This window comes from Arachis hypogaea, chromosome 19, assembly GCF_003086295.3.
Source record: "Arachis hypogaea cultivar Tifrunner chromosome 19, arahy.Tifrunner.gnm2.J5K5, whole genome shotgun sequence".
Lineage (NCBI taxonomy): Eukaryota > Viridiplantae > Streptophyta > Magnoliopsida > Fabales > Fabaceae > Arachis > Arachis hypogaea.
Window position 1 is genome coordinate 82,026,119 of NC_092054.1, and position 27,357 is coordinate 82,053,475.

The 27,357-nt window shown below is 39.5% G+C and overlaps 1 non-coding gene across 1 annotated transcript; it reads left to right on the forward strand.

Moving 5' to 3' along the window:
- Positions 1 to 22,815: 22,815 nt before the first annotated feature.
- On the forward strand, positions 22,816 to 22,923 carry LOC112780719 (small nucleolar RNA R71). The gene has a single exon (XR_003191536.1). It is a non-coding gene; the product is annotated as a small nucleolar RNA R71 (small nucleolar RNA).
- The last annotated feature ends 4,434 nt before the right edge of the window (positions 22,924 to 27,357 follow it).

Sequence of the window (27,357 nt, forward strand, 5' to 3'; positions counted from 1 at the left end):
ACCCAAGTATGAGCCACGTTAACCTCAACGTTAGTGGCACAAACATTGCCACTAACGTTGCCTCTTGGTCCTTCGCACACGTTATTGGGACTTACCTTTCCCAATAACGTTGATAAGCCTCCTTCTTTCCTACGTTAGAGTCCACGTTAACTTAGTTAACTTGGCTCTTAACGCAAGCTTGCCAATCCTTTAAGAACATTAGTGACACTTACCTTTGTCACTAACGTTCTAATGTGCCCCTCTTTCTCACGTTAGAGTCCACGTTAACTAAGTTAACGTGGCTTCTAACGTAGTCATGCTAGCCATCTCCAACGTTAGTGACAAAGGTGAGTGTCACTAACGTTGTCTCGTTACCTCTTTATCCACGTTAGCTTCCACGTTAACTAAGTTAACGTGGGAGTTAACGTTGCTCATGGTGGCTCTTGGTTGTTCACCCCAACGTTAGTGACAAAGGTAAGTGTCACTAACGTTGGCGACCAACTGCTCTCTCCACGTTAGCTTCCACGTTGACTAAGTTAACGTGGGAGTTAACGTGGCTTATGGAAGCTTGGCCAACGTTAGTGACAAAGGTGAATGTCACTAACGTTGGCTTCCCTTTTGCTTCTTAACGTTAGAAGCCACGTTAACTAAGTTAAAGTGGCAACTAACGTGACCAATTATGAGCTTGGTCCAATGTTAGTGACAAAGGGGAGTGTCACTAACGTTGGCCTTATTGTCTTCTTCCACGTTAGAGTTCACGTTAACTAAGTTAACGTGACTCTTAACGTGGGCTATGATGGCTTCGAGGGCGTTATTGGCGATTACTTTTCTCATTAACTTTGCAAGTTAGCTCCCATTCCACGTTAGAGGTCACGTTAGTTAGATTAACGTGGCTACTAACATGGTTCTTCCTTGCTTCTTTTGTCTTAAAATCAAGCAATAAAGTGCATCAAAGTTCTAATCCAAGTCATGGGAAATGCAACATCCAATTTGTCATTAAATTCATGCAAAATCCTCATGAAATCATGTAAAGTGCACAATGTATGCTTGAATCAAGATGTAAGTGAATATCTACCCAAAAAGAGCTTATTTTCTAAGAAAATGCATGAAACTACCCTAAAAACAGTAAAGAAAAGGTCAGTGAAACTGGCCAAAATGCCCTTGCATCAATTATCCATATTTTCTTTTTTTCTTTCTTTTTCCTTTTTACTTGGTGTTGGAAATTTAATTGAGTCATTATTTCTCATTATATGCTTGTGGATCGTTGTAAAATTGTTTGGAAATTATATATTACCTTTTTAAAGGGTTGCTTGCATGTTCACTTTAATACTTTCTATACCTTATTTACCATGCATGCTATGTGTTTGTGAAAAGGCCAATATAGCATTATGCATTTTTCTACGTTATTCTATTCTACTATTAAATGCTTGTTTTTCACAAAATCCCTTTCATATTTTATTCGTTGAAAATAATTGTCAATACAAACGTGATGGCTAGTTTGTTAGGAGTGATAACGAATTTGACTAATTAAATGCTTGATCTATGCTACTCATGCTTTTGCATGCATGCCAATAAACCCCTTGCATTTAATTGTCCTCAACTGCACTTGTTATTTTTCCATTGTTGAACTTTTCACATGTAGTCATGACCATGTGTTAATGACATACTCTTTGCCGTGCATTGATTATCATTCATACAATCCTCTTCCTTGCTCTATCTCTTTAAATTTAATTTACTCTTTCTTCCCTTTTTTCAGGATGGCCACCAAGAAAGACAAAGAGAAAGCTACTCCCAAATCAACAGCGAGGAGAGGAACAAAAAGAGCATTAGTGGCAAAACCCTCTTCAACTGCGGTTAAACCCTCAACAAAAAGAACTAAGAGGATTATAAAGGTTGATGATAAAGAAAAAGCCTTCCCAACAAAGGACACTGCGCGATTTCCCAATCGCTACTGTGAGCAGATGTTCCCCATCCTGGCAGAAAGGAGCTACAAGAACGAATACCTTCTTCTCCTCCCAAACCATATTGCTACCTTTGTTGAGCCGCAAATTGCACAAAGACAATGGGGTTTCCTACAGAGACAGCCGAGGCAGGTCAATCATTCTTGGATTGTCGAGTTCTACTCCAATTTTTACCTGCCAACCCTGCAGTCTGTCTTTGTCCGTCAGAAGCAAGTCCCCATTACAGAAGAGGCCATTCAAAGAGCTCTAGGTCTTCCCCCTGTTCCAGAAGGATTGGACGCCTTTCAAGAAGCCGCACTCAAGCGCCAGATGTACCAATTTGACTGGGACGCCGTTTTCAGAGTTATCGCACTACTTGGCAGCCGTTGGATCTACGGATACCATCGTACCCGCCCTAAGGGAATATCGGCTTCAACACTTACCTTGGAGGCTCGCGTATGGGCACAGATCATGTCCCATTATGTCTTTCTGAGCACTCACGAGTCCTCCTTCACTGCGGACATGGCCGTCCTACTATGGTGCATCCTTACAGACCAACCTCTGAATCTACCGAGACACATCCGGAATGCCATGGGACACGTACAAATTGCGGGAAACTTACCTTTTCCCGCCTTGGTCTCAGATCTTGTCTCAGCAACCGGAGTCTCCTACAGAGCTGGGGACACCAAAGCCATGCTTCCACGGGATGATCAGTATGTCCCTAACGGGAAATACATTAGACCTCCACCAGCCGCCACAAGCCATCCTACTAAATCGGTTGAAGATATTCCTTCTTCAACACCATAAGCACCTACAACAGACCAACTGCTCCATCAGATACTCGAAAGGTTGGATCGGCAGGAACACAAAGCTAAGATGAGAGAGCACCGTAACAAGCGCCGATTCACATACCTCAAGGAGCTAACTATGGGAAAATTCAAGGACTCAGACACCCCGGATTCCACTTCCTTTACCAGCACAGGAAGCCATGATGGCCCCGACTGTGGAGATACTGCTACCAGCCCACCTTTGTTTTTGACAGATGGCACCGAGGACGGTGCAAAGCCTTAAGTGTGGGGAGGTCGGTCAGTACCTGACTTCCGGAGGTAATTTCTCTTCCCTAAACACCAATAAATTAGGATATTTAGTTAGTTTTTCTTTTGTAGAATAGGATAAATTGCATAGTAATAGATTAGTTGCATGCATGTTCTACTTGATTGAAAAGACAATAAGTTTCTTCTAAGACCCTATTTTTGGAACAAAATTTCACTAATTTTAATTAAAACTTTTATGTTAACTTTGCTTGAAGTTGTATTTGGAATATGATTTTTGAGCTAAAGAACACACAACCTGTGAGATTTGAACCTTTATGCATGGTTACATTATTTAACCATAATTATTTTATTCTTGTGTGTTTACTTCTCTATGATTGTAATCTATATTTTGTTTCATCCTATATGTCCAATGTTTATTATATTTGTATGCTTGCATATGATTGAGGCCATTATTTGTTTAAACTCACTTATCCAAATTAAACCTACCCTTTCAATTACCTTTGTTAGCCACTTTGAGCCTTTAAATCCCATTTGTTCTATATTTTAGCACATTACTAGCCTTAAGCGGAAAAACAATTATATATCCCAAACTGAATTTTTGGTTAGATTAAGATAGAATTGTGTATGCTAATTAAGTATGGGAAATTGTGGGAACAAAAGATAATAAGAGAATGTATCATGATAATATAATGAGAATTTGGACACCTACTCATGTGAAACTATAAGAATCGAAAATCTATGTGCATTGATAAGCTATGTTTATTTTTATGTTTATGTTGAAAAAAAAAAAATAAAAAATATTCAACAAATAAATAAGGGGACAAAATTACCCCAATGTTAAGTTAAGAATTCAAAGATCAATGCATGTATGATAAAATTAAGATAAAAAGTGGATACATGAGTATGGAATGTGAAAGAGAAATTCTGGGTAGCTAGGTATGAATTATAAAGTTATATAGAATATATATATGTTATGTTAAAGCTTGGGTTAATTAAAGATTCAGTTTACAAGCTTACTTAGCCATATATGTATCCTTACCATTACCTTGGCCCCATTACAACCTTGAAAAGAGCTCATGATGTTTGCATTGGTATATTAAATGTTGTTGATTGATTAGGAGAAGAACAAAAATTAGAGAGCATGATTAGAGAAGGAGAGAGTGATTGCCCTATACACTAGAGAGATTAGAGCGTACATACATTATTAGTGAGGGTTGAATGCTTAAAATTCTATGTTCCCTGCTTTCATGAGCTACCTTCTTGCATTTTTATCTGTTCTTACTGTATGAGAATTGAATTAGTGGAATTTGATTTGTAATTGTTTTGAAGAGCTTATTTACTATTGATCAAGTAGACAAGAATCATATAGTTGCATTCACATATATAGGTTGCATTGCATTGCATAAGTTTTACATGTTCCTACTCATTTATTTTATCTCCTTCAACTAAGCATGAGGACATGCTAATGTTTAAGTGTGGGGAAGTTGATAAACCACTATTTTCTGATTTATAATGTGTTTAATTGTGTGGTTTTATCATGATCTTTACCCACTTATTCATATGATTAGCATGTATTTATATTTCCTTCCTAAAATTATTACATGATTGAAAACTTGCTTTTTAGAGACTTTTAATTACGTATTTTAATTCTCCTTTATTCCATTCGATGCCGTGATCTGTGTGTTAAGTGTTTCAGGCTTTATAGGGCATGAATGAGTTGGAGATTGGAAAGGAATCTTGCAAAATTGGAAGGAACACAAGAAATTGAGGAGATGACCAGCGAGAAGTGACGCGGTTGCATGGCTCACGCGACCGCGCGAAAGAGAGGAAATCGCAGTGACGCGGCTGCATGGCTCACACGACCACGCGGATTGGAATAGCACAAGTGACGTGGAGGCGTGGACAACGCGCTCACGTAGCAGGACAAAACGTCGAATGACGCGGCCGCATGAATGACGCGATCGCGTGACGTGCGCGATCTGCATAATCTGCAGAATTCGCTGGGGGCAATTTTGGGCCCTACTTTGACCCAGTTCTCGGCCCGGAAAAGCAGACTAGAGCCAGAGAACATGCAGAAACCAAAAAACAACATTCATTCTGCACAATTTTAGTTTTTAGATCTAGTTTTACTCCTCTTCTAGGTTTTCTCTCTACACATTCATAGTTCATAGGATTTTATTTCTATTGCTTTTTGCATTGGGATATTGAGAAGAGTTATTACCTCATCAAGACTTCGTCATTCTAGTTCGTTTTCTTTACTTGGCTTTACTCTTCCATGTCCTTTAATTTACTCAATTTTACTATTGGATTATTTTAGAATTTATTAATACAAGAATTACTTTTATTTTTAATTGATTCCTTTGAGTTTTATTTATCATGTCTTTCTTTAATTCCCTTTTCTATGTTATGAGTTCTACATTCACAATGAGCGAGTAGTTCCCTAACTTGATGGGGAGTTGATTGAAAGGAACCCTTGAGTTGGGATGCTTAAAAGAAAAATTGTAATTAGGTTTATTGTTGGGATGCTCTCTAGTCACTGACACTAATCCTTTTCAATTGAGCGGATTGGAACTTGTGAATAGAAACAGCATTCCAACTTGTTTGACTTTCCCTTACCTAGTAAGGGATAACTAAACAGAACAACCTTCAATTATCAATTAATATTGAGAGTACTTCAACAAGAATAGGGCTTCCAACTAATCTACTCCCAGTCAAGGCTTTTATTTAAATTATTTAATTTCTCTAATTTAATTTCCTGTTTATTCAACTCAAACCATTTTGAAAATATCTGATTAATAAAATAGCACACCTTTCTGCAACTCGTTGGGAGACGACCTGGGATTCATACTCCCAGTATTTTAATTTTAATTTTTGTGACAGCCTTCTAAATTGATAAGCGGAATTCTGGTTGGTTAAGAACTATACTTGCAACGCATATCTTACAACAATTCTTGACTCGCCAATTTCTGCCACGTCACTTTTTGCGGTTGATAAACCACTATTTTATGGTTTATCTTATGCTTAATTGAGTGGTTTTTATCATGATCTTTACCCACTTATTCATATGATTAGCATGCATTTATATTTCCTTCCTAAAATTATTACATGATTGAAAACTTGCTTCTTAGAGACTTTTAATTACGTATTTTAATTCTCCTTTATTCCATTCGATGCCGTGATCTGTGTGTTAAGTGTTTCAGGCTTTATAGGGCATGAATGAGTTGGAGATTGGAAAGGAAGCTTGCAAAACTGGAAGGAACACAAGAAATTGAGGAGATGACCAGCGAGAAGTGACGCGGTCGCATGGCTCACGCGACCGGGCGAAAGAGAGAAAATCGCACGCGACGCGTCCGCATCACCAGTGTGTTGGGAAGAACACAAGATTGAACAGAGAGTCACGCAAAAGCGTGGCTAGAGGCGTGCCTTTGGCACAAATTGATCCACGCGACTGCGTCGCTGTCGCGTCCGCGTCATGTGGAAAAATGCCTCCCACGTGTCTGCGTCACCCACGCGAACACGTGGCCCTGTAAAATCGACGTAAACGGGTGTTTGGCAGCAAGTTAGGCTGGAATGGGGCTGGAACGATGCTAGAAGCACAAGCCTTACCACGCGAACGCGTGCCCCACGCGAACACGTCATTTTGCAAATATGGCCATTCACCCGACCGCGTCACCCACGCGAACGCGTCACCTCAGATATTTGGCAATATGAGCTCCAAACAGAGAGTTGCACGACCGCGAGGCTGCCCTCGCGCTAATGGCACAGATCGATCCACGCGACCGTGTGGATGACGCGTCCGCGTCATTTCATAGAAGCGCTATCCGCGCGAACGCGTGACCCACGCGTCCGTGTCAAAAGCGACGCACAACTTATCCAGATCAGCGCCAATTATCTCATCTTTTCTTTTCTAATTTCTTCTATCTTTTCTTCTTTCTCTCTCCTTTTTTACTTTCTTTTTCTTCATCTTTTTAACTTCTCATCCCTTTTCACTTTCATTTTATTTAATTTATTTGCATACATTCATTCATTGCATTATTTTCATTGGTGTTCGAAATTTATTTGGGTCATTATTTTCTATATTTTTGTGGATTATTAAAATGGTTTGACAATTATATATTACTTTTTAAAGGGTTGCTTGCATGTTCAATTTAATACTTTCAATAGCTTATTTACCATGCTTGCTATGTGTTTGTGAAAAAGCCCATATGGCATTGTGCACTATTTTTAGATTTCTTTTATTCTACTACTCTAAATGCTTGCTTTTCACAAAACCCTTTTTTATATTTTATTAATTAAATATAATTATTATTACAAACATGTTGTTAGTGTGAAAGACTTGGTAATCTAACTTAGACATTGAATGCTTGATCTATGCTACTCATGCCTTTGCCAACATGCCAATAAATATCTTGCATTTAATTGTCATTACATGCACTTGCTATATTTCCATTAATGAACTTTTCACATGTAGTCATGACCATGTGTTAACGTCATTCTTCTTTATTGTGCATTGATTACCACCTTTCCCGCTCTCTTCTTTGCTCTAACCCTTAGCTTTAAAAATTCCTTTCTTTTTTCCCTTTTCAGGATGGCCACCAAGAAAGGTAAAGAGAAAGCTACTCCCAAACCACCGGCAAGGAAAGGAACAAAAAGAGCCCCAGCTGAGGAACCACAACCCCCGTCCACTTGAACATCTTAGTATGCACCGAGGACGGTGCAACCTTTAAGTGTGGGGAGGTCGATATCGATCTCCATGGGTTAGTTACTCTTTTATTTCAACACCAATGGTTTATTTTCCTTGTTAGTTGTTGCATTTGCATGTTTGATTGCATGATTATTTGATTTTGTGCATATTTTACCACTTGGTTGAAGTAATATTTTCTTTTTCAAGAAACCTTTTAAGAGCATTTCACTAATTTGAATAAAATTTAATCTTACACTTGTTTGAAGAAATATTATACTGGAACATGGTTTAGAGCTCAAACACACAAAACCTGTGAGATTTTTGAGCCTATTTGAATTGGTTGCATTTTACCAACCAATATTTTATTTTTGGTGTGTGTTTTTCTCTCTAAAATTGTGATCTTTTTCTTGCTTAATTCTATATTTCCATAGTTTAATGTATGCATACACTTACATGATTGAGGCCTTTGTTTCACTGAGCTTACATACCCATATGGCCTTACCCTTTTCATTAATCTTTGCAAACCAATTTTGAGCCTATTTTACCCCTTTGTTCTTTACTTTAGCACATCATTAACTCTAAGCAGAAAACAATAATGTCCTTAATTTGAATCCTTGGTTAGCTTAGACTAGTGAGAGTGCTTATGGTTTAAGTGTGGGAAAAGTGGGTTTGGAAACGTTTGGTTTAAGAATTGGGCATTGTATATCTTTATGAAAATATGAAAGAAATGTTTAGGACATATTCATACATTCAATAATTTAATCATATGCATTGAAAAAAAAAATAATAATAAACAAAAAAAAAAGAGAAAAAGAAAAAGAAAAAGAGCAAATAAATAAAAAGGGGATAAAATGCCCCAAAGTAAATGGTGAAAGCAATGCATATGTACTGTACTTGAAATTAGAATGCATGAATATGTGGAAAACATGCTTAATGGATAGTTAGAGGTGGTATTATGATTACATGGATTGTCTAAAGTTAGGTGGAAAGTTTAAGTTAATTAAGGATTCAGATTTTAGTCCACTTGGCCAAATACAATCCTACCTTGACCCTAACCCCATTACAACCCTTAAAAGTCCTCTTGATATGTGTATTTGTGCATCAAATTTTTGTTGATTGGTAGAAGAAAAGCAAGCCTTAGAAAGCAAGGTTAGTAGAGAAATGAGAGATCGAAACTTAAACACCTGAGTGATTAGAGTGTATACATTACCAGTGAGGGTTCGATGCTTAATTCCTTGTTCCCAGCTTTCATGAGCTATTTTCTCTTGCAAGTTTATTTGTACTTCATTTTTTTTATGATTTAAATTAGTGAAATCCAGTTCATGTATGTTCTTGAAAGATTTATTTACTTTTCACCAAGTAGGTAGAAACATTCTGCATATAGTTGCATTCATACAGATAGGTTGCATTTCATACATCCTACCATTCCTCTTCACTTTTATAGCTTCTCTTGAGCTTAGCATGAGGACATGCTAATGTTTAAGTGTGGGGAGGTTGATAAACCACTATTTTAAGGTTTATCTTATGCTTAATTGAGTGATTTTTATCAACTCTTTACCCATTTATTCATACTAATCGCATGTTTTATATTTTCCTTCCTGATTTTGTGCTATGATTGAAAACATGCTTCTCTGGCTTTAAATTACCAATTATTAATCCTTTCTTATTACCATTAGATGCCTTGATATGTGTGTTAAGTATTTTCAGAGATTACAGGGTAGGAATGGCTTGGAGGATGGAAAAGAAGCATGCAAAAGTGGAAGGAATACAAGAAAATGAAGGAACTGCTAAAGCTGTACAGCCTGACCTCTTGGTACTAAATCGATCATAACTTGAGCTATAGAGATCCAAATGAGATGATTCTAGTTGCGTTAGAAAGCTAACGTCTGGGGCTTCGCAACGATATATAATTTACCATAGCTGCCCTGAATTTAGGTGACGCGCCCGCGTCGCATATGTGAATTGCAATCCGCGTGAACGCGTGGATGACGCCTCCGCCTCACTTTTCCGCGACCAGTACATACCAGAAAATGCAAGGGGCAATTTCTGGGCTGTTTTTGACCCAGTTTTCAGCCCAAAACACACAGATTAGAGGCTATAAAGTGGGGGAATGCATCCATTCATAAATAAGCTTTCAAATTCACAATTTTAGGATTAGATGTAGTTTTTAGAGAGAGGTTCTCTCCTCTCTCTTAGGATTTAGAATTAGGATTCTTTTCAGTTTATGATTATTTCATCTTTTGCGATCACAGGTTCAATGTTTCTTTTATTTATTTTTCTAATTTAATTTATGAACTTCCATGTTAGATTTGATTTCTTTTATTAATGCAATTTGAGGTATTTCAGATTTATGATTTTTGTTTAGCTTTTTATATTCTTGGTTTTAATTGATGAATTGATAAATTGGAGACACTTGAGTTATCAAACTCCTTGTTGATTGAAAATTGGAATTCTTCAAGAATTAATTCGAGATCTAATAACTGTAGCCTTTCCCCAAGGAAAGACTAGGACTTGAGGATTCAAAAATTAATTCATCCGCTTAACTTACCTTCATAGTTAGAGGTTAACAATGTGGGAGAAAAATCCAATTCTCATCACAATTGATAAGGATAACTAGGATAGGACTTCCAATCCTCATAACTTGCCAAGAGTTTATTTTATAGTTATTTATTTATTTTATTCTTCTTATCATTTAACATACTGCTCCCTTACTTTCAAAACCCCCAATTTACAAGACTCATAACCAATAATAAGAACATACTTCCCTGCAATTCCTTGAGAAGACGACCCGAGGTTTAAATACTTCGGTTATCAATTTTAAAGGAGTTTGTTACTTGTGACAACCAAAACGTTTGTAAGAAAGGTTGATTGCTTGGTTTAGTAACTATACTTGCAACGAGAGTTTACTATAACTTCTAAACCATCAATCTTCAGTTCTTCGGCGCACGTGGGTGTGGCTTTGTTTCGCTCAATTCAAGACTCTCCCGTCCATGCGACGAAGGCGTTTATGCTGGAAGCCAAGTCGGAGTATGACAGGATTAAGGGGTTGAAGGACGAGTTGGATGCCAGAGTTATTAAGCTGGAGCTGGATTTAGAGAAGGAAAAGTCTCGGGCTACCAAGGCTGAGGCAGCTGCGAATTTGGCCGAGGAGATGGCCAAGAGGTCGAAGGAGAGTTACACTACCACTTACGGCAAGTTGCTGGAGGTCAGGGAGAGACTTGAGTTGGCCTATGCTGATTATGCTGAGCTTCAGAGCCATCTTGTGGGTAGTGTGACTGACGCATATGAGAACCTAAAATCTCAGGTCCGGGTTCTTGCTCCCGAGCTCGACTTGAGTCTTTTTAGTTTGGATAATGTTGTTGAGAATGGTAAGATTGTGCCAGCCCCGGATGAGGATGAGGAGGATGGTCCTCGCCCTGAGCCGTCAGCTAAAGCTATTGCTGTGCCGGCTTCTTCGGCTGCTGCTGAGGTCGGCCATCCTGAGTCTGACCCTGATGTCCAAATTCTGAATCGAGAGGAAGAAACTGTAGATGCGATTCCTATAAAGACTGTTCCTCCTTCAACCACTCAGAGTGCTGCTCCTGAGGAGAACTTGGAATCCTTGTGACTTTCTTGATATATTTTGTACAGCCCGGTCTGTGGGCTTTTTTAAGCTCTACTTTATTATAATTGAGCCCTTAGTGTGGCCTTGACATTGTAGTTGCTTTTCTTAGCAACTTTATTTAGGAGAAACAAATGCTTTTGAACTTCTGAGGTTGACCTTCTGGTGGCCTTCTGATTTTTTATTGTAGTAACTTTTTGGTATGTTTGTTTGCAACCTTTGCTGCTTCCACGAATCTTTACAGTGTTGGATTTTACTGTCCGACTTCTTTTGATGGCCTTTTTTGTTTGCTTCCTGCTTTTCGAGGCTAGCTGATGACTTGCTATTGTTCTCATGGAACCCTTTTAGAATAATTCTTGATAACTTCTGCGAGGTCATGGCATTCTGGGACGAGCTGTGTCCTTTCTAATGCACGCCTTTTGTTGCTTTGGGGATTGGTCCAGCTTCGTCATGCCGGTCCTTCCCGAGTTATTTTTAGTAATCCCTTTTTTAGTTGGATCTCGCCGGGTTTCTTTTTATGGGTTTACTTTTTATAACTCTGTCGCTTTAATCGGCTTGGGCCGACTTCTTCGTGTCGATCCTTTCTAAGTTATTTTTAATAATCCATTTTTGATAAGGGCTGGCCAGGCCTCTTTCTGTGGATTACTTTTTATAACTTTGTTGCTTTGATCAGTCTGGTCCAACTTTTTCATGTCGGTCCATTCCGAGTTTTTTCTAGCAATCCATTTTTTCTCAGACCTCGTCAGGCCTCTTTGTATGGATTATTTTTTATAACTTTGTCGTTTTGGGGGGATTGGTCCGGCTTCTTCATGCGGGTCCTTCCCAAGTTATTTTTAGTAATCTATTTTTTCTCAGACCTCATCGGGTCTCTTTGTATGGATTACTTTTTATAACTTTTTCGTTTTGGGGGGATTGGTCCGGCTTCTTCATGCCGGTGCTTCCCAAGTTATTTTTAGCAATCTATTTTTTCTCAAACCTCATCGGGCCTTTTTCTATGGATTACTTTTTATAACTTTTTGTTGCTTTGGGATTGGTCCGGCTTCGTCATGCCGGTCCTTCCCAAGTTATTTTTAGCAATCTATTTTTCTCAGACCCCGTCGAGCCTTTTTCTATGAATTACTTTTTATAATTTTTTGTATTAATCTATTTTTATTGCTTTTTTATCTTGCCGATTTTGGCGAAGTCGGACGATGAGTTTGGTTCTCACTTTGCCGACCTTTGTAGAAATTCCGACAATGAATTCGATTTTCATCGTGGTTGGGCAGTGAATTTGGTTTTCACCTTGCCGACCTGTAGCTTTGTAATCAGGCGATGAATTTTTGCGTTCAGATTAATACACCTTGGTAGAAAAACTTTGTAGAGAATCTGAAAAGTTTTATTCTAATAGAAAGTAGACATATAGGCAAATAAAATATATACATGTGGGTGTTTTCCCTTTTAAGTCAGGCAATTTTTCAGATCTTGGCTTGGTACCTCATTAAAAAACCTTTTCAGGAAAAAGAGTGCACCTTGACCTAAGATTTTTATTACCTCCTAACTATAGTACCTTCTTAGGTTGCAGGCATGCCACGACCTCGGTAGCTCTCGCACTTCGAGTTCGAACACCCTGTAGTAACCTTTTCCTAGTACCTCTGTAACTCGGTAGGGTCTTTTCCAGTTAGCTGCTAGCTTCCCCTCTCCTGGTCAACTTGTTCCGATATAATTTCGGATTAAGATGAGTTCGTTGTTGTCAAAGCTTCACTGTACTACCTTTCACTGTACTACTTGTGAATCGCTGAAGATAATAAGCCTTTGAGCTCCAAACTCCTTAGCCAGCTTCAAACCAGCCAATAGTGCCTCATACTCGGCCTGGTTATTGGAAGCAGGAAACTCGAATTTCAAGGAGAGTTCGATTTGGGTTCCTTGATCGCTTTCTATTATCACACCTGGCCCACTCCTGGTTTTGTTTGAAGAGCCGTCTACATAGAGATTTCATTTTATAGGAGTTCCCGGGGTGTCAGTGTATTCAGCGATGAAATCGGCCAAATATTGAGTCTTGATGGCCATTCGAGCTTCATACTGAAGATCAAACTCAGATAGTTCGACTGCCCACTGTAGAATTCTTCCAACTAAGTCTGTCTTCTGAAGAATGCCTTTTATGGGCTGATTAGTCTAAACCTTGATGGTGTGAGCTTGAAAATATGAGCAAAGTCATCGAGAAGTTAGTATGAGAGCATAGGCAAACTTCTCTATCTTTTGACAATTCAGTTCGGCCCCTTGTAGGGCTTTGCTGATGAAGTAGATGGGTTGTTGCCCATTCTCGTCTTCTCTGACCAGTGCTGAGGCTATTGCCCGACTTCCCACTACGAGGTATAATATGAGTGCTTCTCTTTCCCATGGCCAAGTAAGAATGGGTGGTTGTCCCAGGAATTTTTTGAAATCCTGGAAGGCTTGCTCGCACTCTGTGGTCCATTGAAACTTCTTTTCCTTCCTTAATGTGGCGTAAAAGGGAAGAGATCTTATGGCCGATCTGACTAAAAATCTGGACAAGGCTGCCAGTCTTCCGTTGAGTTGTTGCACTTCTTTAACACAAGTCATACTTTTCATGTCGAGTATAGCTCGGCATTTATCCGGGTTCGCCTCAATTCCTTGTTGTGTTGGCATGAACCCCAGGAATTTGCCGGCTTCTACTGCAAAGGTACATTTTGCGGGATTAAGTCGCATGCCATACTTTCTGATTGTGTCGAACACTTTGGTCTCAGTCAGATAGCAATGATTCCTCACTACGTGTTTTTATCAACATGTCGTCTATATATACCTCCATGAGTTTCCCGATATGATCTGCGAAGATTTTATTCATTAATATTTGGTAGGTAGCTCCTACATTTTTGAGACCGAATGGCATGACGACATAACAGTAATTTGCTTTTGGTGTTAGGAATGAGGTCTTTTCTTGATCAGGTGGGTACATCGGGATTTGATTATATCCTGAATAAGCATCCATGAAGGAAATGTATTTATATCCAGAGGAGGCATCCACTAGAGTGTCTATGCTTGGAAGTGGATAGGGATCTTTTGGATATGCTTTATTGAGGTCGGTGTAATCAGTACACATTCGCCATTTCCCATTTGATTTTTTCACCAATACAGCGGTGGCCAGCCATAGTGGGTACTTGACTTCTCTTATGAATCCTGCCTCTAGTAGCGCTTGTACCTGTTCTTCCACAGCTTGGGATCTCTCTGGTCCGAGCTTCCGACGCTTCTGTTGTACTGGCCGAGATCCTGGATATACTGCCAGTTTATGGCGCATTAGTTTGGGATTTATGCCCGGCATGTCTGCGGCCTTCCATGCAAAGAGGTCGACATTATCTCTTAGGAACTGTATCAGAGATTCCTTCATGTCTCCTTTCAAAGTCGCCCCAATATTTGTTGTCTTATCTGGAATGTTCCCGATCTGGACTTCCTCGATCTTGCCCTCTGGTTGTGGACGAAGCTCTTCCCGACCTCGAACTCCCCCGAGTTCGATAGTGTTGATTTCTTCTCCTTTGCCTCTAAGGTTCAGACTTTCGTTGTAACACCGTTGTGCGGTTTTCTGGTCTCCTTTTATCGTGGCGATCCCTTCTGAAGTTGGAAATTTCATGCATAGATGTGGAGTTAAAACTACCGCAGCGAGCTGATTTAGCATTGTCCGACCTATCAAGGCGTTGTAGGCTGAGCCGACGTCGACTACGATGTAGTCTATGTTGAGTGTCCTCGATCGGATTCCTTTTCCGAAAGATGTGTGTAGTGAGATGTATCCCAGTGGTTGGATTGGAGTGTCTCCTAGTCCAAACAAGCTGTTTGGATATGCTCTGAGCTCTTTTTACTGTAGGCCGAGTTTGCCGAAGGCGGATTTAAACAAGATATCTGCCGAGCTTCCTTGGTCCACCAGTGTGCGGTGGAGATTAGCGTTGGCCAATATGACAGTGTTGACCATGGGATCGTCATGTCCCGGGATGATGCCCGCCACGTCCTCTTTGGTGAAAGTAACAGTAGAGAGGTCGGGTGCTCCTTCCCCTCCCTCGACATGATATATCTCCTTAAGGTGTCTCTTGCGAGATGATTTGGAGATTCCCCCCTGTAAATCCTCCATTTATCATGTGGACATGTCTCTGCAGGGTGAGAGATAGTCGTTCAGTTCGTCCGACCTCTTCATCCCTTCTTCGTTTACTGGGCTCATCCGTCTTGCTAGCTAAGTACTGATCTAGTCTCCCATCTCTTACCAATTTTTCTATGATATTTTTTAAGTCGAAGCACTCGTTGGTGGGATGTCTGTAGATTCGATGATATTCACAATATTATGTTCGATTTCCACCTCCTCTTTTGCTTTTGATTGATCGAGGCGGTGGAATCTTCTCAGTGTGGCATACTTCTCGGTAAACTTCCACGAGAGACACCCGAAGAGGGGTGTAATTGTGGTATTTTTTAATCTTCTCTCCATGTTGATCTTCTGTTTTCTTAGACTCTTTATCCTTGTCCCGAGAGGGGTAGGAAAATCCAAATTTTGAGGTCTCTCCTAGACGAGAGTTTTCCTCCATGTTGATACACTTCTCTGCTCATTCATGTACTTCATTCAGAGACGTAGGATGTTTCTTTGATATGGAGTGACTAAAAGGTCCTTCATGCAGGCCATTGATGAGACCCATGATGGCGGCTTCTGTTGGCAAATCCTGTATGTCCAGACACACTTTGCTGAATCTTTCCATGTAATTGCGATGATTCTCCCGATCTCCTTGCTTGATCCCTAATAAGCTTGGGGCGTGTTTGGCTTTGTCTTTTTGGATGAAAAATCTGGCAAGAAATTTCTTGGCTAAGTCATCAAAACTTGTGATGGATCTAGGGGGCAGATTGTCAAACCACTTAATTACTGTCTTTGTTAAAGTAGTCGGGAAGGCTTTGCATTGAGTAGCATCTGAGGCGTCAGTGAGATACATTCTACTTCTGAAATTGCTAAGATGATGGCTGGGATCAGAGGTACCATCGTATGGGGGTCATGTCGGGAGCTTTAAAATCCTTTGGAACCATAGCTTTCATGATTTCCTTGATGAAGGGGTCTTGATCCTTGTGGGAGGTGTTATCGCGACCGGCTTGGATGGTTTTGGTTTTCAGCTCGGCTTCGAGTTTTAGGAGTTTGTCCTCTAACTCTCGGCATCGCCTAGTTTCTCTCTAGAGGTTTCTTTTGGCTTTTCGTTGATGTTCGGCCTCTTTTTCGAGCTGTTTGAGGTGATCTTGTTGAGCTTGTAGGGCCTCCATGATTTCCGTGTTTGGCGAATTCTTGTCTTTGTTTGGTTGAGGTGTATCCTTTGGTGTGGTGTCCGCGTTCTTATGCGGAGTTTTCTCCTCCAATCCGGAGTCGTGGTCGTTGTCAAGGTTGTCTGCCATGGTGATGGGATGACTTCCAGGTTCCCCAGCAACGGCGCTAATATTCCGAGGGCTACATGAAAATGTAGGTCGATCTCGGGTGAGATCTGTGGTGGTGGCCGGAGCAGACATGTCCGACTTGTTGAACCTGGTGGTGCTGCTGATTCTTGATCACCGGAGGGTGGTGGTACCTGCAAGATACTCCGATGCTTAAGTTAGTATGGGCTTTAAGCAGGTTTTTAGTGGAATCATAGTATGAGTTATACATGGGTGCTCCAGTGTATTTATAGTAGTGTAGGCTGACCTTTCTAGATAAGATATGTTAGTTATCTTATCTTTAAGGAAAATCACCCTTGTCTTTTTAGGCTTTGGCTGCCTTTAGATTGGGCTATGTTCCTTTATTTAGGCCCGCTTGGGCTCCTTATAGCATTCTGGTCGAGCTCCTTGAGAGGAGGTCGGGTAATCCTGACCTAAAGAAGTCGGTCGACTTGTCTTCGATCAGCCCGGGTCCTACAGCTCGACCTAGGGCATGAACAATTATCATTCTCATTAACAATCTCATAATCATCATCATCCTCTTTATCATCTCATAACCATCATCATTCTTATTAACAATCTTTTCATCATCATCGCTCTCGCTAACTGGTACGCGGAATCGTGATTACACTTTAATTATGTAAAATTCATTGCTCTTTCTTTCCTTGGAAATGGCGCCAAAAACATGATGCCAAGACCATGGTTCACAACTCCGTGTAACTAACTAGCAAGTGCACTGGGTCGTCCAAGTAATACCTTACGTGAGTAAGGGTCGAATCCCACGGAGATTGTTGGTATGAAGCAAGCTATGGTCACCTTGCAAATCTCAGTCAGGCAGATATAAATTGATAATGGTATTTTCGAATAATAATTAATAGAATAGGGATAGAGGTACTTATGTAAATCATTGGTAGGAGTTTCAGATAAGCGAATGGAGATGCTTTTCGTTCCTCTGAACCTCTGCTTTCCTGCTATCTTCATCCAATCAGTCTTACTCCTTTCCATGGCTGGCTTTATGCAAGGGCATCACCGTTGTCAGTGGCTACATCCCCTCCTCTCAGTGAAAAATATGCTCACATGCTTTGTCATAGCACGGCTAATCATCTGTCGGTTCTCGATCATGCTGGAATAGGATTCACCCTACTTTTGCGTCTGTCACTAACGCCCAACAATCGCGAGTTTGAAGCTCGTCACAGTCATTCAATCATTGAATCCTACTCGGAATACCACAGACAAGGTTTAGACTTTTCGGATTCTCTTGAATGCTGCCATCATTCTAGCTTACGCCACAAAGATTCTGATTAAGAGATCTAAGAGATACTCATTCAGTCGAAGGTAGAACGGAAGTGGTTGTCAGGCACGCGTTCATAGGGAATGATGATGATTGTCACGTTCATCACATTCAGGTTGAAGTGCGAATGAATATCTTAGAAGCGAAACAAGATGAATTGAATAGAAAACAGTAGTACTTTGCATTAATCTTTGAGGAACAGCAGAGCTCCACACCTTAATCTATGGAGTGTAGAAACTCTACCGTTAAAAATACATAAGTGAAAGGTCTAGGCATGGTCAAATGGCCAGCCCCTCTGATCTAAGAACCAGGCATCCAAAGATGTCTAATACAATAGTAGGAGGTCCTATTTATAATAAACTAGCTACTAGGGTTTACAGAAGTAAGTAATTGATGCATAAATCCATTTCCGGGGCCCACTTGGTGTGTGCTTGGGCTGAGCTTTAACTTTCCACGTGCAGAGGCCATTTGTGGAGTTGAACGCCAGGTTTTGATCCATTTCTGGCGTTCAACTCTGGTTTTGGATCCTTTTCTGGCGTTGGACGCCAGAATTGGGCAGAGAGCTGGCGTTGAACGCCAGTTTGCGTCGTCTATTCTTGGCCAAAGTATGGACTATTATATATTTCTGGAAAGCCCTGGATGTCTACTTTCCAACGCAATTGGAAGTGTGCCATTTCGAGTTCTGTAGCTCCAGAAAATTTACTTTGAGTGCAGGGAGGTCAGAATCCAACAGCATCAGCAGTCCTTCTTCAACCTCTGAATCTAATTTTTGCTCAAGTCCCTCAATTTCAGCCAGAAAATACCTGAAATCACAGAAAAACACACAAACTCATAGTAAAGTCCATAAATGTGAATTTAACATAAAATCTATTAAAAACATCCCTAAAAGTAACTAGATTCTACTAAAAATATACTAAAAACAATGTCAAAAAGCGTATAAATTATCCGCTCATCACAACACCAAACTCAAATTGTTGCTTGTCCACAAGCAACTGAAAATCAAAATAGGATAAAAAGAATGGAATATACTATAAATTCCAAACTATCAATGAAACATAGCTCCAATCAGATGAGCGGGACTTGTAGCTTTTTGCCTCTTGAATAGTTTTGGCATCTCACTTTATCCATTGAGGTTCAGAATGATTGGCATCTATAGGAACTCAGAGTTCAGATAGTGTTATTGATTCTCGTAGTTCAGTATGATGATTCTTGAACACAGCTTCTTTATGAGTCTTGGCCGTGGCCCTAAGCACTTTTTTTTTCCAGTATTACCACCGGATACATAAATGCCACAGACACATATTTGGGTGAACCTTTTCAGATTGTGACTCAGCTTTGCTAAAGTCCCCAATTAGAGGTGTCCAGGGTTCTTAAGCACACTCTTTTTTTTTGCTTTGGTCCTTGACTTTAACCGCTCAGTCTCAAGTTTTCACTTGACACCTACACGCCACAAGCACATGGTTAGGGACAGCTTGGTTTAGCCGCTTAGACCAGGATTTTATTCCTTTAGGCCCTCCTATCCACTGATGCTCAAAGCCTTCGGGATCCTTTTTATTTCCTTTGCCTTTTGGTTTTAAGGGTTATTGGCTTTTTGCTCTTGCCTCTTGGTTTTAAGAGCTTTGGCTTTTTCTGCTTGCTTTTTCTTTTTCTTTCTATTTTTTTTTCGCCTTTTTTTTTCTGCAAGCTTTGTTCTTTGCTGCTTTTTCTTGCTTCAAGAATCATTTTTATGATTTTTCAGATTATCAAATAACATGTCTCCTAGTCATCATTCTTTCAAGAGCCAACATATTTAACATTCTTAAACAACAACTTCAAAAGACATATGCACTGTTCAAGCATTCATTCAGAAAACAAGAAGCATTGTCACCACATCAATATAATTAAACTAAGTTCAAGGATAAATTCAAAACTCATGTACTTCTTGTTCTTTTGAATTAAAACAGTTTTTATTTAAGAGAGGTGATGGATTCATAGGACATTCATAACTTTAAGACATAGTTACTACTACTAATGATCATGTAATGAAGACATAAACACAGATAAGCACATAATATAGAAACGAAAAAATAGAAGAAATAAGAACAAGGAATGAATCCACCTTAGTGATGGTGGCGTTTCCTTCTTGAGGAACAAATGATGTCCTTGAGCTCTTCTATGTCTCTTCCTTGCCTTTGTTGCTCCTCCTTCATTGCTTTTAGATCTTCTCTGATTTCATGAAGGATGATGGAGTGCTCTTGATGTTCCACCCTTAGTTGCTTCCAATAATTGTGTGGAAGAAAATGTATCCCCTGAGGTATCTCAGGGATCTCTTGATTTGCAGTCAAATGTTCTACCACTGAGCTATAGACCCTTGATGGAAGCTTTTGTCTTCCCTTTCCTCTTTCTAGAGGTTTCTCTGGCCTTAGGTGCCATCAATGGTTATGGAAAAAACAAAAAAGCTATGCTTTTACCACACCAAACTTAGAATGTTGCTCGCCCTCGAGCAAAAGAAGAAAGAATAGAAGAAGAAGAAGATATGGAGGAGATGGATGGATGTGTGTATTCGGCCATATGGGTGGGATTGGGTGGGAGAGAGATGTTGAATTTTGAAGGTAGTGGGTGTATGGATGTGAGTGGTAAATGGAAAACAGAAGGGATGATCATGAATGGAAAGAGAGATGATGAGGTAGGTGGGGATCCTGTGGGGTCCACAGATCCTGAGATGATCCTGTGGGGTCCACAGATCCTGAGGTGTCAAGGCATTTACATCCCTGCACCAATTTAGGCATGTAAAATGCCCTTGCACACAACTCTGGGCGTTCAGCGCCAGGTTGGTGGCCATTTTGGGCGTTCAACGCCCATTTGTGTGCCATTTCTGGCGTTGAACGCCAGAACCATGCCTGTTCTGGCGTTCAGCGCCCAGAAGCTGCCCATTTTGGGCGTTCAGCGCCAGAACCATGCTCTGTTCTGGCGTTGAATGCCAGGCAGATGCTCCTCCAGGGTGTGATTTTCTTCTGCTGTTTTTGATTCCGTTTTCAATTTTTATATTTATTTTGTGACTCCACATGATCATGAACCTAAGAAAACATGAAAAACAAGAATAATAGAGTTAGATAAATAAACATTGGGTTGCCTCCCAACAAGCGCTTCTTTAATGTCAATAGCTTGACAGTGGGCTCTCATGGAGCCTCACAGATGTTCAGAGCATTGTTGAGACTCTCCAACACCAAACTTAGAGTTTGGATATGGGAGTTCAACACCAAACTTAGAGTTTGGTTGTGGCCTCCCAACACTAAACTTAGAGTTTGACTGTGGGGGCTTGGGTTGACTCTGCTTTGAGAGAAGCTTTTCGTGCTTCCTCTCCATGGTTGCAGAGGGAGATCCTTGAGTTTTAAACACGAGTCCTCATTCCATTGAAGGACTATTTCACCTCTGTCAACATCAATCACAGCTCTTGCTGTGGCTAGGAAAGGTCTTCCTAGGATGATGGATTCATCCTCTTCCTTTCTAGTATCCAGGACTATGAAATCAGCAGGGATGTAAAGGCCTTCAACCTTTACTAACACGTCCTCTACTTGTCCATAAGCCTGTTTTCTTGAACTGTCTGCCATCTCTAATGAGATTTTAGCAGCTTGCACCCCATAGATTCCCAGTTTCTCTATTACAGAGAGGGGCATGAGGTTTATTCCTGAACCAAGGTCACATAGAGCCTTAAAGATCATGGTGCCTATGGTACAGGGTATTATGAACTTTCCAGGATCCTGTCTCTTCTGAGGCAATGTCAGTTGATCCAGATCACTTAGTTCATTGATGAACAAGGGAGGTTCAACTTCCCAAGTATCAATGCCAAATAATTTGGCATTTAGCTTCATGATTGCACCAAGAAACTTGGTAGTTTGCTCTTCAGTAACATCCTCATTCTCTTCAGAAGAGGAATACTCATCAGAGCTCATGAAGGGCATAAGGAGGTTCAATGGAATCTCTATGGTCTCTAGATGAGTCTCAGATTCCTTTGGTTCCTCAGAGGGAAGCTCCTTATTGGTCACTGGACGTCCCAGGAGGTCTTCCTCCTTGGGATTCACGTCCTCCTCTCCCTCATTGGGTTCGGCCATTTTGCTTATGTCAATGGCCTTGCACTCTCCTTTTGGATTCTCTTCTGTATTGCTTGGGAGAGTACTGGGAGGGATTTCAGTGATCCTTTTACTCAGCTGGCCCACTTGTGCTTCTAAATTTCTAATGGAAGACCTTGTTTCATTCATGAAACTCACAGTGGCCTTGGACAGATCAGAGACTAAGTTTGTTAAATTAGAAGTATTTTGTTCAGAGTTCTCGGTCTGTTGCTGAGTGGATGATGGATAAGGTTTATTATTGTTGAACCTGTTTCTTCTACCATTATTAAAGCCTTGTTGAGGCTTTTGATCCTTCCATGAGAAATTTGGATGATTTCTCCATGATGAGTTATAGGTGTTTCCATAAGGTTCACCTAAGTAATTCACCTCTGCTATTGCAGGGTTCTCAGGATCATAAGCTTCTTCTTCGTAAGAAGCCTCTTGAGTACTGTTGGATGTAGCTTGCATTCCATGCAGACTTTGAGAGATCATATTGACTTGCTGAGTCAATATTTTATTCTGAGCCAATATGGCATTCAGAGTATCAACTTCAAGAACTCCCTTCTTCATAGGCGTCCCATTACTCACAGGATTCCTTTCAGAAGTGTACATGAACTGGTTATTAGCAACCATGTCAATGAGTTCTTGAGCTTCTGCAGGCATTTTCTTTAGGTGAATGGATCCACCTGCAGAAGTGTCCAGTGACATTTTTGATAGCTCAGATAAACCATCATAGAATATATCCAGGATGGTCCATTCTGAAAGCATGTCAGAAGGACACTTTTTGGTCAACTGTTTGTATCTTTCCCAAGCTTCATAGAGGGATTCACCTTCTTTCTGTCTGAAGGTTTGAACATCAGCTCTAAGCTTGCTCAGCTTTTGAGGAGGAAAGTACTTGGCTAAGAAAGCCGTGACCAGCTTATCCCAAGAGTTCAGGCTGTCTTTGGGTTGAGAATCCAACCATAATCTAGCTCTGTCTCTTACAACAAAAGGGAAAAGCATGAGCTTGTAGACTTCAGGATCTACTCCATTAGTCTTAACAGTATCACATATCTGCAAGAATTCAGTTAAGAACTGAAAAGGATCTTCAGATGGAAGTCCATGAAACTTGCAGTTCTGCTGCATCAGAGAAACTAATTGAGGTTTCAGCTCAAAGTTGTTTGCTCCAATGGCAGGAATGGAGATGCTTCTTCCATGTAAATTGGAATTAGGTGCAGTAAAGTCACCAAGCATCTTCCTTATATTATTATTATTTTCGGCTGCCATCTCCTGTTCCTGTTCGAAAATTTCTGAAAGGTTATCTCTGGATTGTTGTAATTTAACTTCTCTTAATTTTTTCTTCAGAGTCCTCTCAGGTTCTGGATCTGCTTCAACAAGAATATTCTTGTCCTTGCTCCTGCTCATATGACAAAGAAGAGGGCACAGAAAAAATAATAATAATAATATGGATCCTTTATACCACAGTATAGGGATTCCTTTGTGAGTGAAAGAAAAGTGGGAGATAAAGAATGTAATGGAATGGAAGAAACACAACTGTGAGGAGGGTAGAGATGTGAGATGAGATGTTAGTAGATGAATAAATAAATTGAATGAGATGAGAGAGGGAGAATTTTCGAAAAATATTTTTGAAAAAGAGTTAGTGATTTTCGAAAATGGTTTTTGAAAATTGTTAGTATTTTTCGAAAATTTTTAAAATCAAAAATAAAAATAAGAATAATTAGTTAATTAAAAAGAAATTTTTGAAAAAGAGGGAATATATTTTTGAAAATTAGAGAGAGAGAGTTAGTTAGGTAGTTTTGAAAAAGTTAAGAAACAAACAAAAATTTAGTTAGTTAATTGAAACAAATTTTTGAAAAGATAAGAAGTTAGGAGGTTAGAAAAGATATTTTGAAACCAACTTTTTGAAAAAGGTAAGATAAGAAGATATTTTAGAAATTAGTTTTGAAAAAGATTTGATTTTTTAAAATCTCAATTAATGACTTGATTCATAAGAAATCACAAGATATGATTCTAGAACTTAAAGTTTGAATCTTTCTTAACAAGCAAGTAACAAACTTCAAATTTTTGAATCAAAACATTAATTGATTATGTTATTTTCGAAAATTTGATATAAAAATAAGAAAAAAGATTTTTGAAAAATATTTTTGAAATTTTCGAAAATAACTAAGAAATTTGAAAAAGATTTGATTTTTGAAAAAGATTTTGAAAAAGATAAGATTTTCAAATTGAAAATTTGATTTGACTCATGAGAAACAATTTGATTTTAAAAATTTTTGAAAAAGTCAATCCAAATTTTCGAATTTGATGAGAGAAAAAGGGAAAGATATTTTTTTTGATTTTTTGAAATTTTTATGATGAGAGAGAAAAACACTAAAGAGATGCAATGCATGAAATTTTTAGATCAAAACATGTGATGCATGCAAGAATGCTATGAATGTCAAGATGAACACCAAGAACACTATGAATGTCAAGATGAACATCATAGACACAATTTTGAAAAATTTTTAATGCAAAGAAAACATGCAAGACACCAAACTTAGAATTCTTTAATGCTTAGACACTAAGAATTCAAGAATGCATATGAAAAATAAGAAAAGACACAAAACATGCAAATGCAAAGATCAAGCAAGAAGACTTACCAAGAACAACTTGAAGATCATGAAGAACACTATGAATGCATGAATTTTCGAAAAATGCAAGATGCACATGCAATTGACACCAAACATATGACATGACTCATGACTCAAACAAGAAACACAAAAAATGTTTTTGATTTTTTTATGATTTTCTAATTTTTTTGGATTTTTTTTTTCGAAAATTATTTAGAAAAGAGAAAAATAAGGATTCAAAAATTTTTAATATGAATTCCAGGAATCTTATGCTCTAAAGCTCCAATCAAAGGGTCAGGCATGGCTGAATAGCCAGCCAAGCTTTAGTATGTAACTCAGACATGACACGCCCAACATACTCATTCCCAAAGGAATTAGACATGGCTTTGCAGCCAGCCAGGCTTCAACATGCTTCATGAAACACTAGAATTCATTCTTAAAAATTCTGAAGACAAATACATTTTTGAAAACATTTTTATTTTTATTTTTATTTTTATTTTTTTCGAAAACAAAGGAGAAAATTTTGAAATATTTTTGAAAAATTTTTTGAAAAGAAAACAAAAAGAAAATTACCTAATCTGAGCAACAAGATGAACCGTCAGTTGTCCATACTCGAACAATCCCCGGCAACGGCGCCAAAAACTTGGTACGCGGAATCGTGATTACACTTTAATTATGTAAAATTCATTGCTCTTTCTTTCCCTGGAAATGGCGCCAAAAACATGATGCCAAGACCATGGTTCACAACTCCGTGTAACTAACCAGCAAGTGCACTGGGTCGTCCAAGTAATACCTTACGTGAGTAAGGGTCCAATCCCACGGAGATTATTGGTATGAAGCAAGCTATGGTCACCTTGCAAATCTCAGTCAGGCAGATATAAATTGATAATGGTGTTTTCGAATAATAATTAATAGAATAGGGATAGAGGTACTTATGTAAATCATTGGTAGGAATTTCAGATAAGCGAATGGAGATGCTTTTCGTTCCTCTGAACCTCTGCTTTCCTGCTATCTTCATCCAATCAGTCTTACTCCTTTCCATGGCTGGCTTTATGCAAGGGCATCACCGTTGTCAGTGGCTACATCCCCTCCTCTCAGTGAAAAATATGCTCACATGCTCTGTCACAGCACGGCTAATCATCTGTCGGTTCTCGATCATGCTGGAATATGATTCACCCTCCTTTTGCGTCCGTCACTAACGCCCAACAATCGCGAGTTTGAAGCTCGTCACAGTCATTCAATCATTGAATCCTACTCGGAATACCACAGACAAGGTTTAGACTTTCTGGATTCTCTTGAATGCTGCCATCATTCTAGCTTACGCCACGAAGATTCTGATTAAGAGATCTAAGAGATACTCATTCAGTCGAAGGTAGAACGGAAGTGGTTGTCAGGCACGCGTTCATAGGGAATGATGATGATTGTCACGTTCATCACATTCAGGTTGAACTGCGAATGAATATCTTAGAAGCGAAACAAGATGAATTGAATAGAAAACAGTAGTACTTTGCATTAATCTTTGAGGAACAGCAGAGCTCCACACCTTAATCTAGGGAGTGTAGAAACTCTACCGTTAAAAATACATAAGTGAAAGGTCCAGGCATGGTCAAATGGCCAGCCTCTCTGATCTAAGAACCAGGCGTCCAAAGATGTCTAATACAATAGTAGGAGGTCCTATTTATAATAAACTAGCTACTAGGGTTTACAGAAGTAAGTAATTGATGCATAAATCCACTTCCGGGGCCCACTTGGTGTGTGCTTGGGCTGAGCTTTAACTTTCCACGTGTAGAGGCCATTTGTGGAGTTGAACGCCAGGTTTTGATCCATTTCTGGCGTTCAACTCTGGTTTTGGATCCTTTTCTGGCGCTGGACGCCAGAATTGGGTAGAGAGCTGGCGTTGAACGCCAGTTTGCGTCATCTATTCTTGGCCAAAGTATGGACTATTATATATTTATGGAAAGCCCTGGATGTCTACCTTCCACCGCAATTGGAAGCGCGCCATTTCGAGTTTCGTAGCTCCAGAAAATCCACTTTGAGTGCAGGGAGGTCAGAATCCAACAGCATCAGCAGTCCTTCTTCAACCTCTGAATCTAATTTTTGCTCAAGTCCCTCAATTTCAGCCAGAAAATACCTGAAATCATAGAAAAACACACAAACTCATAGTAAAGTCCAGAAATGTGAATTTAACATAAAATCTATTAAAAACATCCCTAAAAGTAACTAGATTCTACTAAAAATATACTAAAAACAATGTCAAAAAGCGTATAAATTATCCGCTCATCACTAACAATCTCATAATCATCATTAATTCTCTTCTTATCTCGTCCACAGAACTTACCAAGCTTAAGTCACGGTCTTCTAATCTCATAATCAAAATTATCCCTTTTATTCCCTTACTATTCTCTCTATTGATTCAACACTCTAAAACTGGTAAAAAGGTTTTAAGTGTTACGGAAAGTTGCAAGCTTGTCGAGAAGGTAAAACAGTTAAAAACAAGGTTTTCTTTGAAAATCAGGGCAGTGTGTGTACGCACGCCCGGAAGAATTTTCAGAAAGTGTGCGTGTGCACAAGGCTGTTCTTACACATAGAAAGTAAAATTTTCATTGTTGAGTGTACGCACAGAACGTGTGAATGCCCCCAACAGAATGCACTTCCTAGCGTGTGCGGGCGCACAGGGCTGTGCGTGCATACAGCT